The following is a 12,432-nucleotide window of genomic DNA, read 5'->3' on the forward strand; positions in this document are numbered from 1 at the left end:
TGGAGGGGGGGGACAGCCTACGCTCCAACCCTACTGCAAGAAGGAAAGCACGACTCTGGTCGAGCATCTTCGGGGGTCTTCCCGGCGAGAAGAGCACCACTCGACGAACAGGTTCCACTTTGGAGGCGTAAGCACGTCTCGTAGACAGTGCACGTGCCGAAGTGATGGTGTTAAGTACCTCAGGGGGTAAGTCACCTAGAACCTCTGCATCCCGTCCAAGGGACCAGACATGGAGTTTCCAGAGGTCTGGACGCGGGTGCCAAAGAGTGCCCCGTCTCTGAGAAAGAAGGTCTTTCCTCAGAGGGATGGGCCAGGGAGGGGCTGTCGCGAGGAGTGAGAGTTCTGGGAACCAGGTCCGGTTGGGCCAGTAAGGCGCAACTAACAAGACCTGCTCCTCGTCCTCCCTGACTTTGCACAGGGTCTGTGCAAGTAGGCTCACTGGGGGAAACGCATATTTGCGCAGGCCCCGGGGCCAGCTGTGAGCCAGTGCATCTGTCCCGAGTGTCCCCTCGGTCAGAGAGTAAAACAACTGGCAGTGGGAGGTTTCTGGTGAGGCAAACAGGTCTACCTGAGCCTCTCCGAATTCTCTCCAGATCAGCTGAACCACCTGGGGGTGGAGTCGCCACTCTCCTGGCAGCGCAGCTCGTGATAGCTCGTCGGCCACACGGTTGAGCACACCGGAGACATGAATGGCGCGAAGCGACCTCAGATGCTTCCGACTCCACAGGAGGAGATGGCGGGCGAGTTGTGACATGCGACGGGAGCGTAGACCACCTTGACGGTTGATGTACGCAACGGTCGCAGTGTTGTCCATACGGACCAGTACATGCTTGCCCTGAAGCAGGCCTTTGAGGCGGCTCAGAGCAAGGCGTACTGCCAGCGACTCGAGGCAATTGATGTGCCAATGCAGATGGGGTCCCGTCCAAACCCCTGAGACTGCATGCCCGTATTACGTGGCACCCCAGCCGGTGGCAGAAGCATCTGTGAACACCACAGCATGCCGGGACACCTGTTCTAGGGGCACTCCTGCCCGAAGAAACAAGGGGTCCGACCACGGACTGAAGGTTTGGCGGCACTCCTGAGTGATTGGCACCCGGAATGTGCCGCGCTGCCACGCCCATCTCGGGACTCGGCCGTGAAGCCAGTGCTGAAGCGGTCTCATATGAAGCAGACCGAGCGGTGTTACAGCCGCAGCAGCCGCCATATGCCCCAGGAGCCTCTGAAAGAACTTCAGTGGGACCGCTGTCCTGCCATTGAATGTATTCAGGCAGTTCAACACTGACCGTGCACGTTCCTCTGTGAGGCGTGCTATCTGCTCGACCGAATCCAACTCCATACAGAGAAAAGAGATCCTCTGCACCGGGGCGAGTTTGCTCTTCTCCCAGTTGACCTGAAGCCCCAACTGGCTGAGGTGTCTGAGCACCAAATCCCTGTGTTTGCACAACTGATCCCGGGACTGTGCTAGAATGAGCCAGTCTTCGAGATAGTTGAGAAATGCGAACACCCTGTTCTCTCATGGGAACAAGGGCTCCCTCCACGACTTTCGTGAAGACGCGGGGAGACAGGGCCAGCCCGAAGGGTAGGACTCTGTACTGATATGCTCGACCTTCGAACGCGAATCTCAGGAATGGCCTGTGTCGCGGAAGAATTGAAACATGGAAGTACGCGTCCTTCAGGTCAATCGCTGCAAACCAATCTCGGGGACGGATGCACTCGAAAATGCGTTTCTGCGTGAGCATTTTGAATGGTAGCTTGTGGAGGCTCCGATTCAAAACTCGCAGGTCCAAGATCGGTCGTAACCCGCCGCTTTTCTTGGGTACAATGAAGTAGGGGCTGTAGAACCCCGACCTCAAATCGGCTGGAGGGACCGGCTCTATCGCGTCCTTCGCCAGTAGGACTGCGATCTCCGCACGCAGGACAGGGGCATCGGCATCTTTCACTGTAGTGAAGAGGACGTCCCTGAACTTGGGGGGGGGGGGGAGCCGGGCGAACTGAATCGCAAAGCCGACCCTGATGGTCCGAAGGAGCCAGCGAGACGGACTGGGGAGCGCTAACCCGGCTCACAGAGACCGTACAAGCAGGACCAAAGGGACCACAGGTGTACCCGCAGCAGGGCAGCGAGGTGGAACACAGGGACGCGGCTCGGGGGGCTCTCTTTGTGAGGCGGCCCGAAGCGGCGTCACAGTGTGCTAGGCAACACTTACCTGGCTCCACGGATGGACAGAGGGAGCAGTCGAGGCTTTGGCTGCCCGCTGTTCGCTGCTGTCCGCTGGCGACAGAAGAGGGGGATGAGAGTGGTGAGGTTTTTCTCCTCCCACTGCTCTCCAAACCCTCTTCAGACCTGGAAATGGAGGAACTGCTCTTTAAAATTTGGGTACCGCTGCCTCTTGGGTCAGTGGCGGAACAGAAACAAACTCAATAAAGGATTTACCACATGGCCCTCCTACAGGGGTGGAAGAGCAGCCCCACCCATCTCTGGGTCGCCCGTCTCAGGGGTGATTCTCACCAACCAGTTAAACAGCTGCAGAGACGGGAGGCGTCATCTCCCCGCAATGGATACAGCAGAGCCTGCTGGGCCGGAGTTTCTTGCAGGGGACGACACCCTTGGCGACGAGCAGACTGAGGGGCGGCCCAAGAGGAACTCAATGGTTTGTCATGGGAAGCTCCCCTATCCGCTACTAACTGAGGAGAACCGCTGGGCTCAGTCCTCGACAGTGTCACCGAAAGGCCACCTCGTAAGATGGGAGCATTGAGAAAGCATTTAGCTTGACAACCTCTCACACCTCACAAGGTAAGCCAGGGGGCACTTCTGGACCACGGAGGTGGACATCGTCTGGCTGAGGGCCTGCACCGTGACTTTGATCACGGTTAGTCAACAAGCGCAGCTCAACCCCAGCACAGAACTACCCTCATGCAAAAAGAGTGCCTTGGCCTCACATGCAGGGTGGGTGTGGTCTGTGTACAGCCACCCCATCCAAGAGGGTAGTGAGAGAGGAAAAACTTATGCAGATTGGCACCTTTGGCATTCCATATTTATGGCACCAATATACCCCCATACTGCCAAGTTTTCCATGCACATCTGGAAGACCCAGGAAAGCATGGCTGTAAACTCTGAATCTGAGTCAGCATAAGCACACACCATTACAGTGGGCAGTGTCACCCTCATTTCCAGAGCATAACAGCACTCTCTCCGATGCTGCAATCGACGTCTGTCCCTCAGCTGGAGCTCTGAATGAAATGCTAGGTTCCCCTATGAAAAGGACCAGCAATCCAATCCAGAAACTGCACAGCTTGTAATGCGCTAGAGAGGGAGGGGCCCTAGGGGGTTGGTTCCCCGAAGGAACCCCTCAACCTCATGTCACCCAAGCCATATCAGCAAAGTAGACCTCTTCTGGTGCACCAGAGAGGGCGCTACAATGGAGATTACGCAAGGGAACCGCGCATCTAGAGCGCCGAGCGAGCGCTGGGTTGCCGTGACAACCCGCGCTGCAGCCCGGCAGCTCGACGGCACACGACACGCAGAGGAGCGAGAGGTTTGCTCTCGCTGATCTCCGCGGTCTCCCAGAGTGTCGGGCAGAGCCGCGGCTGTGCTTTTACACACAAGCGGCAGCTGGCCAACAACAGAGGGGACTCAAGCTTCCCGGAGAAAGAAGAGTCACGACCGGCGTGTCGACGTGATCATGTTCTCATATGAAAACATGAACACCCACGAACATCATTTCAGCACGCGCCCAGACATGCGAAACTGTGATCGTGGCCGTCAGTGAGGACAGGAACGATCGCATCCAGAAACACAAGTAGGATGTCGTCTTTAAAAAGACGCGAATCTACTTGTGTAAGCTCTTTCAGGGACTTTACTCTTTTAGAAGTGCTGAAGCACGCAGGGGAACGGCCACCGCAACACAGACAGGGATTGTGTGCAGCCTGTCATGTGCTTTCTCTCTCTTTGAAGGCGCTCACTCTTACCAGCCGTAAAAACGGCTTTTCAGCGCTCAAAAGCGCACTGTACCGGCCGTGAGAACAGCCTTCTGACGCTGTCAAACAGCTATTTGCTCAAAAACGGCAAACGAAACAGAAAAAGAGAGGACGTCGACCCCGCTGCTGTGCTGTTCGCCCGCACTCGGAAAAAAAGAGAAGTTCAACCAAAAAGCTTGACTCGTCTTCTAGCAGACACTCGCTTGCAGAGAACAGGAACAAACACCGTTCGGCTCCGAAGCGAAAAGCTGAAGATGCAACGCACCTGCTGCTCATTATATACCCGCGCTGCGAGGCGAGCAGCTGATGCATATGATTGCATGCCAATGTGCATTGGCTCGTTTAGTTACACTCGAAGTAGATTGGCCTCTCTAGCGAGATTCCTATTCGTCGGTCTGTCCGACGTACGTCGAACGTGACCGACTGAATGGGAAATATACTTATAATTAACTTGTGCCAGTGTATTAGCCATAAGTAAGCTTGTTCTTAACATACATTATAGTCAGAGAAAACATTGCTCTGTTTGTTTAAATGGCCTGGCATGCCAACTACTGTCTCAAACTGTAACGTGAGTTAGATTAGAGCTATCAAATCTTTGAAAGAAAAGTTCTGTTTGAAAACAATCATTTCTGCAGTTCTATTTGATGCCATACTTCACCTAAAAAGCGTTAAGAACTGGCTAGCTTTTTCCAGTATCTTAATTCCAGTATAGAGTGAGCAGGAAGCTTGCTAAGGGAGGATCTTTCTTTTACATTCGCATGGGTTCCCTTCATCGCTGTTTTCTCTTCCGCTCTCAGTGCCGGGAGCAAACACTGTGAAAAGAAAGGTCAAAAGTGATGCGATGAGGGAAACATAGGGAAATATTTGAAGACAGGGAGAAACGGAGAAAGAGGGGAACGAGTGACAGATGGCCAAAGGGAGGCTGGTGTTGTTGTGGAGTCCTGCGTGTCGTCATATAGAAGTCCTTTTCCTTTGTCAGTTTTACTCTCTCTCTGGTTGATTCTACTCTCTGTCCACCTGTCACTTGCTCTCAATCACTTTTCCGTCCTCATCAGTCACTCTCATATATTCTTATGTCATACACTTTCTGACTAGTGATGTTTGTGTCATGTAGCTTTTTAAGTGTTTTCAGATAAATATGTAGAAGTCTAAGACAAATTATAGATGTCCAAGAAACAGTATAGTCAGTTATTTCGTATATGAATAAGAGAGAGATCAAAACACTCAATATGGATAGAAAGTTTGTAACCATAACTGTACAAAAGCATACAAAAAAGAATTTACTTGCTGATCAGCACAGTAAGAATCCAGAATGAGGTGTCTAACACCCCATATCTTTTACTGGTAGAGTGTCTTGCTTTTGCCTGTCATCTCCTCCAATATGATTTTGAGCGGCTGTAGTAGCTACACACTGCATCATATTAACCATTTTTTTTTTTTTTTTTTTTTTTTTTTGCGTTTTATGACGGGCGGCAACCAGAGTTAAGGTGCAATACCACCTACTATGTTAGAGTGTCAAACAGATAAAGAGGGGCTGAATAGACCTTATTCAGAGCAGCACCATGACTGTTATGAAAGCAAGGCTGTGAGGGATAAATTTACCGTGTTTTCATTGGTGTCCACTGTAAAAAGCTGTATAAAGCTTCTAGATCACTTAGAATTTTCCACAGCTCATGTTGTCTGGAGTTTTATGTCTGCTGAAATTTTTTGGAAAAAAATATGAATTTTCTTAAAATGTTTGTTGTCAGCAGAACAATCAAAAAAAAAAAAAAAAAAATTCAAAACATTAAATAACAGTACCCACTGAAGAGATGTATGTCATTCCTCACAGCTTCGCTTTAATTTCCTTTAAAATTCAAAGATGGCACTGCTGTTAATAATGTCTATAATTTATGATATTGTTATGTGTAGTTTTAACATTTTATCAATATTTCATTTTCAAAATATCCTAGTTACTGTCATATTTTATTTATACTGTTATACCCCTAGTATAAATCTAGCATGACTTTTAAAGTTCTAGAAAACTTTTGCTGCCCCGTACAAGCCACTTAAGTACAGAAGAGCAGCCATTTGAGGTCACAGGAGAGCTTGAGCAGAGAGGTTGCACACATAAACGCACACTCCCAACATGAAACGGGCCAAGATCAAACCTTCCTAAGCGTTCTGATACACACAGATAAAACACTGCCATGATCAATAGATCAAAGCCTTCTGGGACACTGGAGGATCAATTAGCACCCAGCTGGTGAGAGAGTGTGTGTGTGTGTGTGTGTGTGTGTGTGTGTGTGTGTGTGTGTGTGTGTGTGTGTGTGTGTTAACGTGTGATGAAAGCAGAAAGGGAGCATCCCGAATGTCTCTTTTTCTAGAATGCATCACATCCTGGTATTTATGACATCATAACCTCATTATCATCTTCATTGTCATGTCATTGCTATGGAAATGGGGTCCATACAAGCTCAGTCTGTCTCTCCATCAATCTGCGGTGTGATCTTCAGTTCTTCTGACACATGAGCGGCATGAACGCTTAATCAAAGCACCCGTGCACTCTTTGCATCTCCCATTTTGATTCCCCTCGCAGGAGAGACACTCTGTTTAGCTCAGTATCTAAGAAGGCACCTCATCTGATCCTGTTGCTGTGGCAACAGGGCCCGGCTTGTCTCGGGCTACTGTCAGGGTCCAGTGCAACTTAACATCTGGGAGATAGACACACTCCCTTCCTCTCCTTCACTCTGTTTTCACCCACTCTTACAGCCTTAAGACTTGTGTTATTTGTGTGCAGATGTTTAAAGGAACACTCCACTTTTTTTGAAAATAGGCTCATTTTCCAACTCCCCTAGAGTTAAACAGTTGAGTTTTACCGTTTTTGAATCCATTCAGCCGATCTCCGGTTCTGGCGGTACCACTTTTAGCATAGCTTAGTATAGTTCATTGAATCTGATTAGACCGTTAGCATCGCGCTTAAAAATGACTAAAGAGTTTTGATATTTTTCCTATTTAAAACTTGACTCTTCTGTAGTTAAATCGTGTACTAAGACCGACGGAAAATGAAAAGTTGAGATTTTCTAGGCTGATATGGCTAGGAACTATACTCTCATTCAGGCGTAATAATCAAGGAACTTTGCTGCCGTATCATGGCTGCAGCAGTGCAATGATATTACGCAGCGTCTCTCACCAACGTCTCCATGGTTGCAGTACGTTCCCTGTGCAAGCAGGGGCTCACAGGCGCTGCGTAATATCATTGCACTGCTGCAGCCATGATACGGCAGCAAAGTTCCTTGATTATTACGCCTGAATGAGAGTATAGTTCCTAGCCATATCAGCCTAGAAAATCGCAACTTTTCATTTTCTGTCGGTCTTAGTACACGATTTAACTACAGAAGAGTCAAGTTTTAAATAGGAAAAATATCCAAACTCTTTGGTCATTTTTAAGCGCGATGCTAACGGTCTAATCAGATTCAATGAACTATGCTAAGCTATGCTAAAAGTGGTACCGCCAGAACCGGAGATCGGCTGAATGGATTCGAAAACGGTAAAACTCAACTGTTTAACTCTAGTGGAGTTGGAAAATGAGCCTATTTTCAAAAAAAGTGGAGTGTTCCTTTAACTACGTCACTACTGTGACATTCATGGTTGTTGTGCTCCGTCTAGATGATTTTGAACATGTCTTGCATGTATTCCTGTTTAAACAAAGTGTTGAGGACATTTGTCTTGTTTTCCACTAAATATATATATTTAAAACAAGGTAAATTAGTTTGAAGCAAAACTGTGATAAAATAAGACTTGTTTTCAGAAAACTTAACTTGAATTAAACATTTTTCTTACCCCTTTGGCTGATGTTATTGTTGATTTAAACAAATGTAATAATGTTTTTATGAGGTTTATACCAAAGGGGGAAAAAAAGAAAAAGAAGCAATGTGCCAGTGGGGTAAGAAAAATAAACTTAAGATATAACATCTGAAAACAAGTATCAAAGGATTAGTTCACTTTCAGATGAAAATTAGCCCGAGCTTTACTCACCCTCAAGCCATCCCATAGGTGTATATGACTTTCTTCTTTCTGATGAACACAATCTGAGATATTTTAATAAATATCCTGACGCATCTGAGCTTTATAATGGCAGTGAACAGGGTTCATGAGTATGAGCTGAAGAAAGTGCATCCATCCACATCCATCCATCATAAATATGTACTCCACATGGCTCCTGTTAATGAAGTCCTTCTGAAGCAAAGCGATGCATTTGTGTAATAAAATATCCATATTTAAAAAGTTATGAAGTAAAATATTTAGCTTCTGCCAGATCGCCTTCCGTATTCAAGTTACTAAGAAAGTGTAAACTGGCGTTGCATCAGTTAAGCTTTTTCTGTAAGTTGAATAGCGAAGGCGTAGGACGTAGCGTAAGCTTTTTGAACTGCAAGAGTTTTACACTTTCTTCGTACGTTGAATATGGAAAGGATGTCTGGCGGAAGCTAGATATTTTACCTCATAACTTGTTAAATGTGGATATTTTTTTTACACAAATGCATCGCTTCGCCTCAGATGTGGAATATGTTTATGATGGATAGATGTGGATGGAGACACTTTCTTCAGCTCATACTCGTGAACCCCGTTCACTGCCATTATAAAGCTCAGATGTGTAAGGATATTTATTAATATTTCTCCGACTGTGTTCATCAGAAAGAAGAAAGTCATTTACAACTAGGATGGCTTGAGGGTGAGTAAAGCTTGGGCTAATTTTTATTTGAAAGTGAACTAATCCTTTAATATCTTAATATTTAGCTCCAGTCTAAATGCTATGCTAAAAATAGAGTCTATATTTTTTGTCTGTATGTACCGTCTGTATTTTTAAGTGTTTTTTTTTATGGATGATGTAGGAAGTATGACATTCAATATTCACGTCTTAGTGTGACACTGGATACAAGGTGTTCAGTTCCACTGCAGTCTGTTCTTTTTGTAAGTGCACTGTGCTGCACGATGTCCTCTATTGGCCTCTACAAATTTTTAAATGAAAACAACTTAAACACACTTTGCTCTTTGTTTGAAGAAGCTGTTTATTATTGCTCTAGGCTCCTCATAAAATTACAATGAAGTTTCAACTATTTAAAATGTAGATGGAAGAAAACAGTTGCCGCAGAACCAGCTAAACACATCTGGGCTTGGAGTGATGCTCATGGACTTGCAGAACAGTGCTGAAAGGCCTATACGTAGGTTCTGTGTGCATGACAAGATGAAGGAAAGCCTCACTCAACGTTAATGCTGATATTGATTATTTTTAGTATATTATGCAAATGCATGTGGCTTTTAGTTATTTTTTTAGTCGTCATCTGATTAATGTGACCAGATGACTATGAAGTATGTAATATGGGCTGGTATACATGGTTCAGCTAATTGGGGGTAGTGCAGACAACACATTTTCAAAAGCACTCATGTGTTATTTAAGGTAGCATTTTGATTTTACTGTTTGAAAATGTGTATAGTATATGTGGTAAAACCTGTAGGGGTGCCCAATCCTGTTTCTGGAGATCTACTTTCCTGAATGTTCAGCTCCAAACCTGATCAAACACAACTGAACCAGCTAAGGCTATGTCTACATTAATTCAGGTACAGGTGAAAAAGGTTTCAAAATGCTCTCCATCCACACTAGTGTTTTCCAAAAGTTGTCTTATCCACACAGAAACATCAGTAAACGCTAAATTCACCTTACTGCGCATGCATAAAACCTCATAAAACCCACTGTTACAGATGGAACATAGATAATCAAGTTGTCATGCTATTCTTCTGGCAGGATCATTTTATTTAGCAAAATATCTCAAATATCTTCACTGATTCACCCAGGTCGCGCTTAATCACCATTATATTTTTGGTCTTAAATGCAACTGCCCTCCTGTTTTGCCGCAGAACAAATGAATTGCAGGACTGATATGAAGAGTGTACAAAGCAACATATATTTAGCAACAATGTGAAAGTGAATAGTACATAACGGGCACAATACCAGTATAAACATAGATATCTGTCGGTACAATATGCTTCACATGACTAAACATACGTCATTGTTTTCGAAAGCCTCCATTTTCACAGTCCACACTACAATGTGAAGACAGCATTTTCAAATTTATCCACTTGGGAGAGTGTTTTCAAAAAAGCGTTTTCAGATTTCACAGGAAAAAAATCACCATCTCAGTGTGGATGGAAGGCAAAACAGAGAGAGAAAAAGATGCATTTTCAAATGAAAACATTAGTGTGTACCGGGCCTAAATAAAATCTTCAGGAACACTTGATGAATACAGACAAGTATGTTGGATAAGGGTTGGATCTGAACTCTGCAGGTAGGCAAATCTCTAGGAACAGGATTGGGCACCCCTGCGGTAGAAGAATATTAGCTTTGGGTTGTTGAATTATTGAAAATTAATTTACAACCCCAGTGTAATGGCTACAATACCATTCTGGGATGTGCATTAATTTTCAGTAGTTGAACAGTCAGTTGTGATACACAAGGATAGGATATATAAATAAAACAATAGTCATGTAAAAGCTATCCTGAAATAAAATGTTTTAAGATGAGATTTAATAGTACGTACCAATTATGCTTCCCTAATGTCAGCTGGGAGAGAATTCATATTGAATTAATATGTGCTTTATAAATGTTATTTTTTTAACAGGGATGAGGGCTAGCCTATTGTTTTCTTAGCATTGTACTCACATTTGCATGATTCAGTTGTGATTTTGAGATATGTGAGATTTGTACTCAGTAGTCTCCAGCTGCTGATGTTTGCATGAATATTGCAGTGTGTTCAGCTGAGAGTTTCTGTCTTAACATGATGAGGCTGTTGAGGAGGTCAGTGGTTTTAGTGAAGTGTGTACTCTGTGTGTGCATGTCTCACTTTGAGTAGTGACATACAGCCAGTGTCTGCCTACTTTATCTGCAGGCTCAACACACTGTGCTCTTGACCAGCATGTGCGCTGTAATTAATCCAGTACAAAAAAAGATGAGGAAACTTACGAAGAGAGAAATGATGGAAAGACCTGAAGTGATTTAGTAGAATGTAAAAGTACAGACTGGATTGGGCTGACAATTTTGGAGACTTCAGTACCCATGATACAGTGCTGCTAGAGTACAACTCGAGTGAATGTATACACTACAGGTCAAAAGTGTTTGAACAGTAAGATTTTTAAATGTTTTTAAAAGAAGTCTCTTCTGCTCACCAAGGCTTCAATTATTTGATCCAAAATACAGCAGAGTTTTATCCAAGTACACAAAATGCACATAGTTGAGAAATCTTTTGTTACTTTCTGTTGTGTTAGTAATGTCTAGTTTTTGTTGTTAACATACAAGAACATGTCCTGTATGAATGCCCTCTATTGTGGGTAAAAAAAGGTTGGTAAGATTGTTTTAATGTTTTTTAAAAGAAGTCTCTTCTGTTCACCAAGGCTTCATTTATTTGATCCAAAATACAGCTAAAATAGTGATATTGTGAAATATTTTTACAATTTAAAATAACTGTTTTCTATTGAATATGTTTTAAAATGAATTTTTTTTTCTGTCATGTTAAAGCTGAATTTTCAGCAATATTACTCCAGTCTTCAGTGTCGCATGATCCTTCAGAAATCAATCTAATATGATGATTTGCTGCTCAAGAAACATTTATTATTATTATCAATGTTGAAAACAGTTGTGTACATTTTTTTTTTTTTTTTTTTTCAGGATTATTTGATGAATAGAAAGTTCAAAAGAACAGCAAATAGGAAACTTTTGTAACATCACTTCCATTCAAAAGTTTTGGGTCAGTAATTTTTTTTTGGAAATAAAATACTTTTATTCAGCAAGGATAAAGGGTTAGTTTACCCCTAGAAATGAAAAATCTTTCACCAATTACTAACTCTCATGTCGTTCCAAACCCATAAGGCTTTTGTTCTTTTTCGGAACACAAATGAAGATATTTTTAATTAAATCTGAGAGATTTCTGTCCCTCCACTGAAAGTCTATTAACCCAGAACTTTGATGCTTTAAAATAGGGCTGGGTATTGACACAATTTTCATGATCCGATTCGATTACTATTTACATGCTTTCAATTCGATTTGATTACGATTTGATTCAACATCGATTATTTTGGATGTAGCATTTCAGTTACAGTACATGACAAATGTTCTAGAGGAAAAAAAATGCTCAACTAATGCTGTAAACTACACACGGGAGTCAGTTGGTACTACTATAATAATATTGAAGGTTTTATTAACTTTTTATATAAAAATTTATATACAAACACTTAAATTACACTCAATGATGTTTTTATTATAAATAACGTTTAGAATTACATAATCATATTTCTACTCCAATTGTTTTTTTTTTGTTGTTTTGGTTTTTTAAATATAAACATTTAAATCACAGCTGATTTATTCAAACATGCATTAAATATTGAAGAACATTAAAAATTATAATGAATATGTAATGGTGCATAGCT

This window comes from Chanodichthys erythropterus, chromosome 3 (assembly GCF_024489055.1).
Source record: "Chanodichthys erythropterus isolate Z2021 chromosome 3, ASM2448905v1, whole genome shotgun sequence".
NCBI lineage: Eukaryota > Metazoa > Chordata > Actinopteri > Cypriniformes > Xenocyprididae > Chanodichthys > Chanodichthys erythropterus.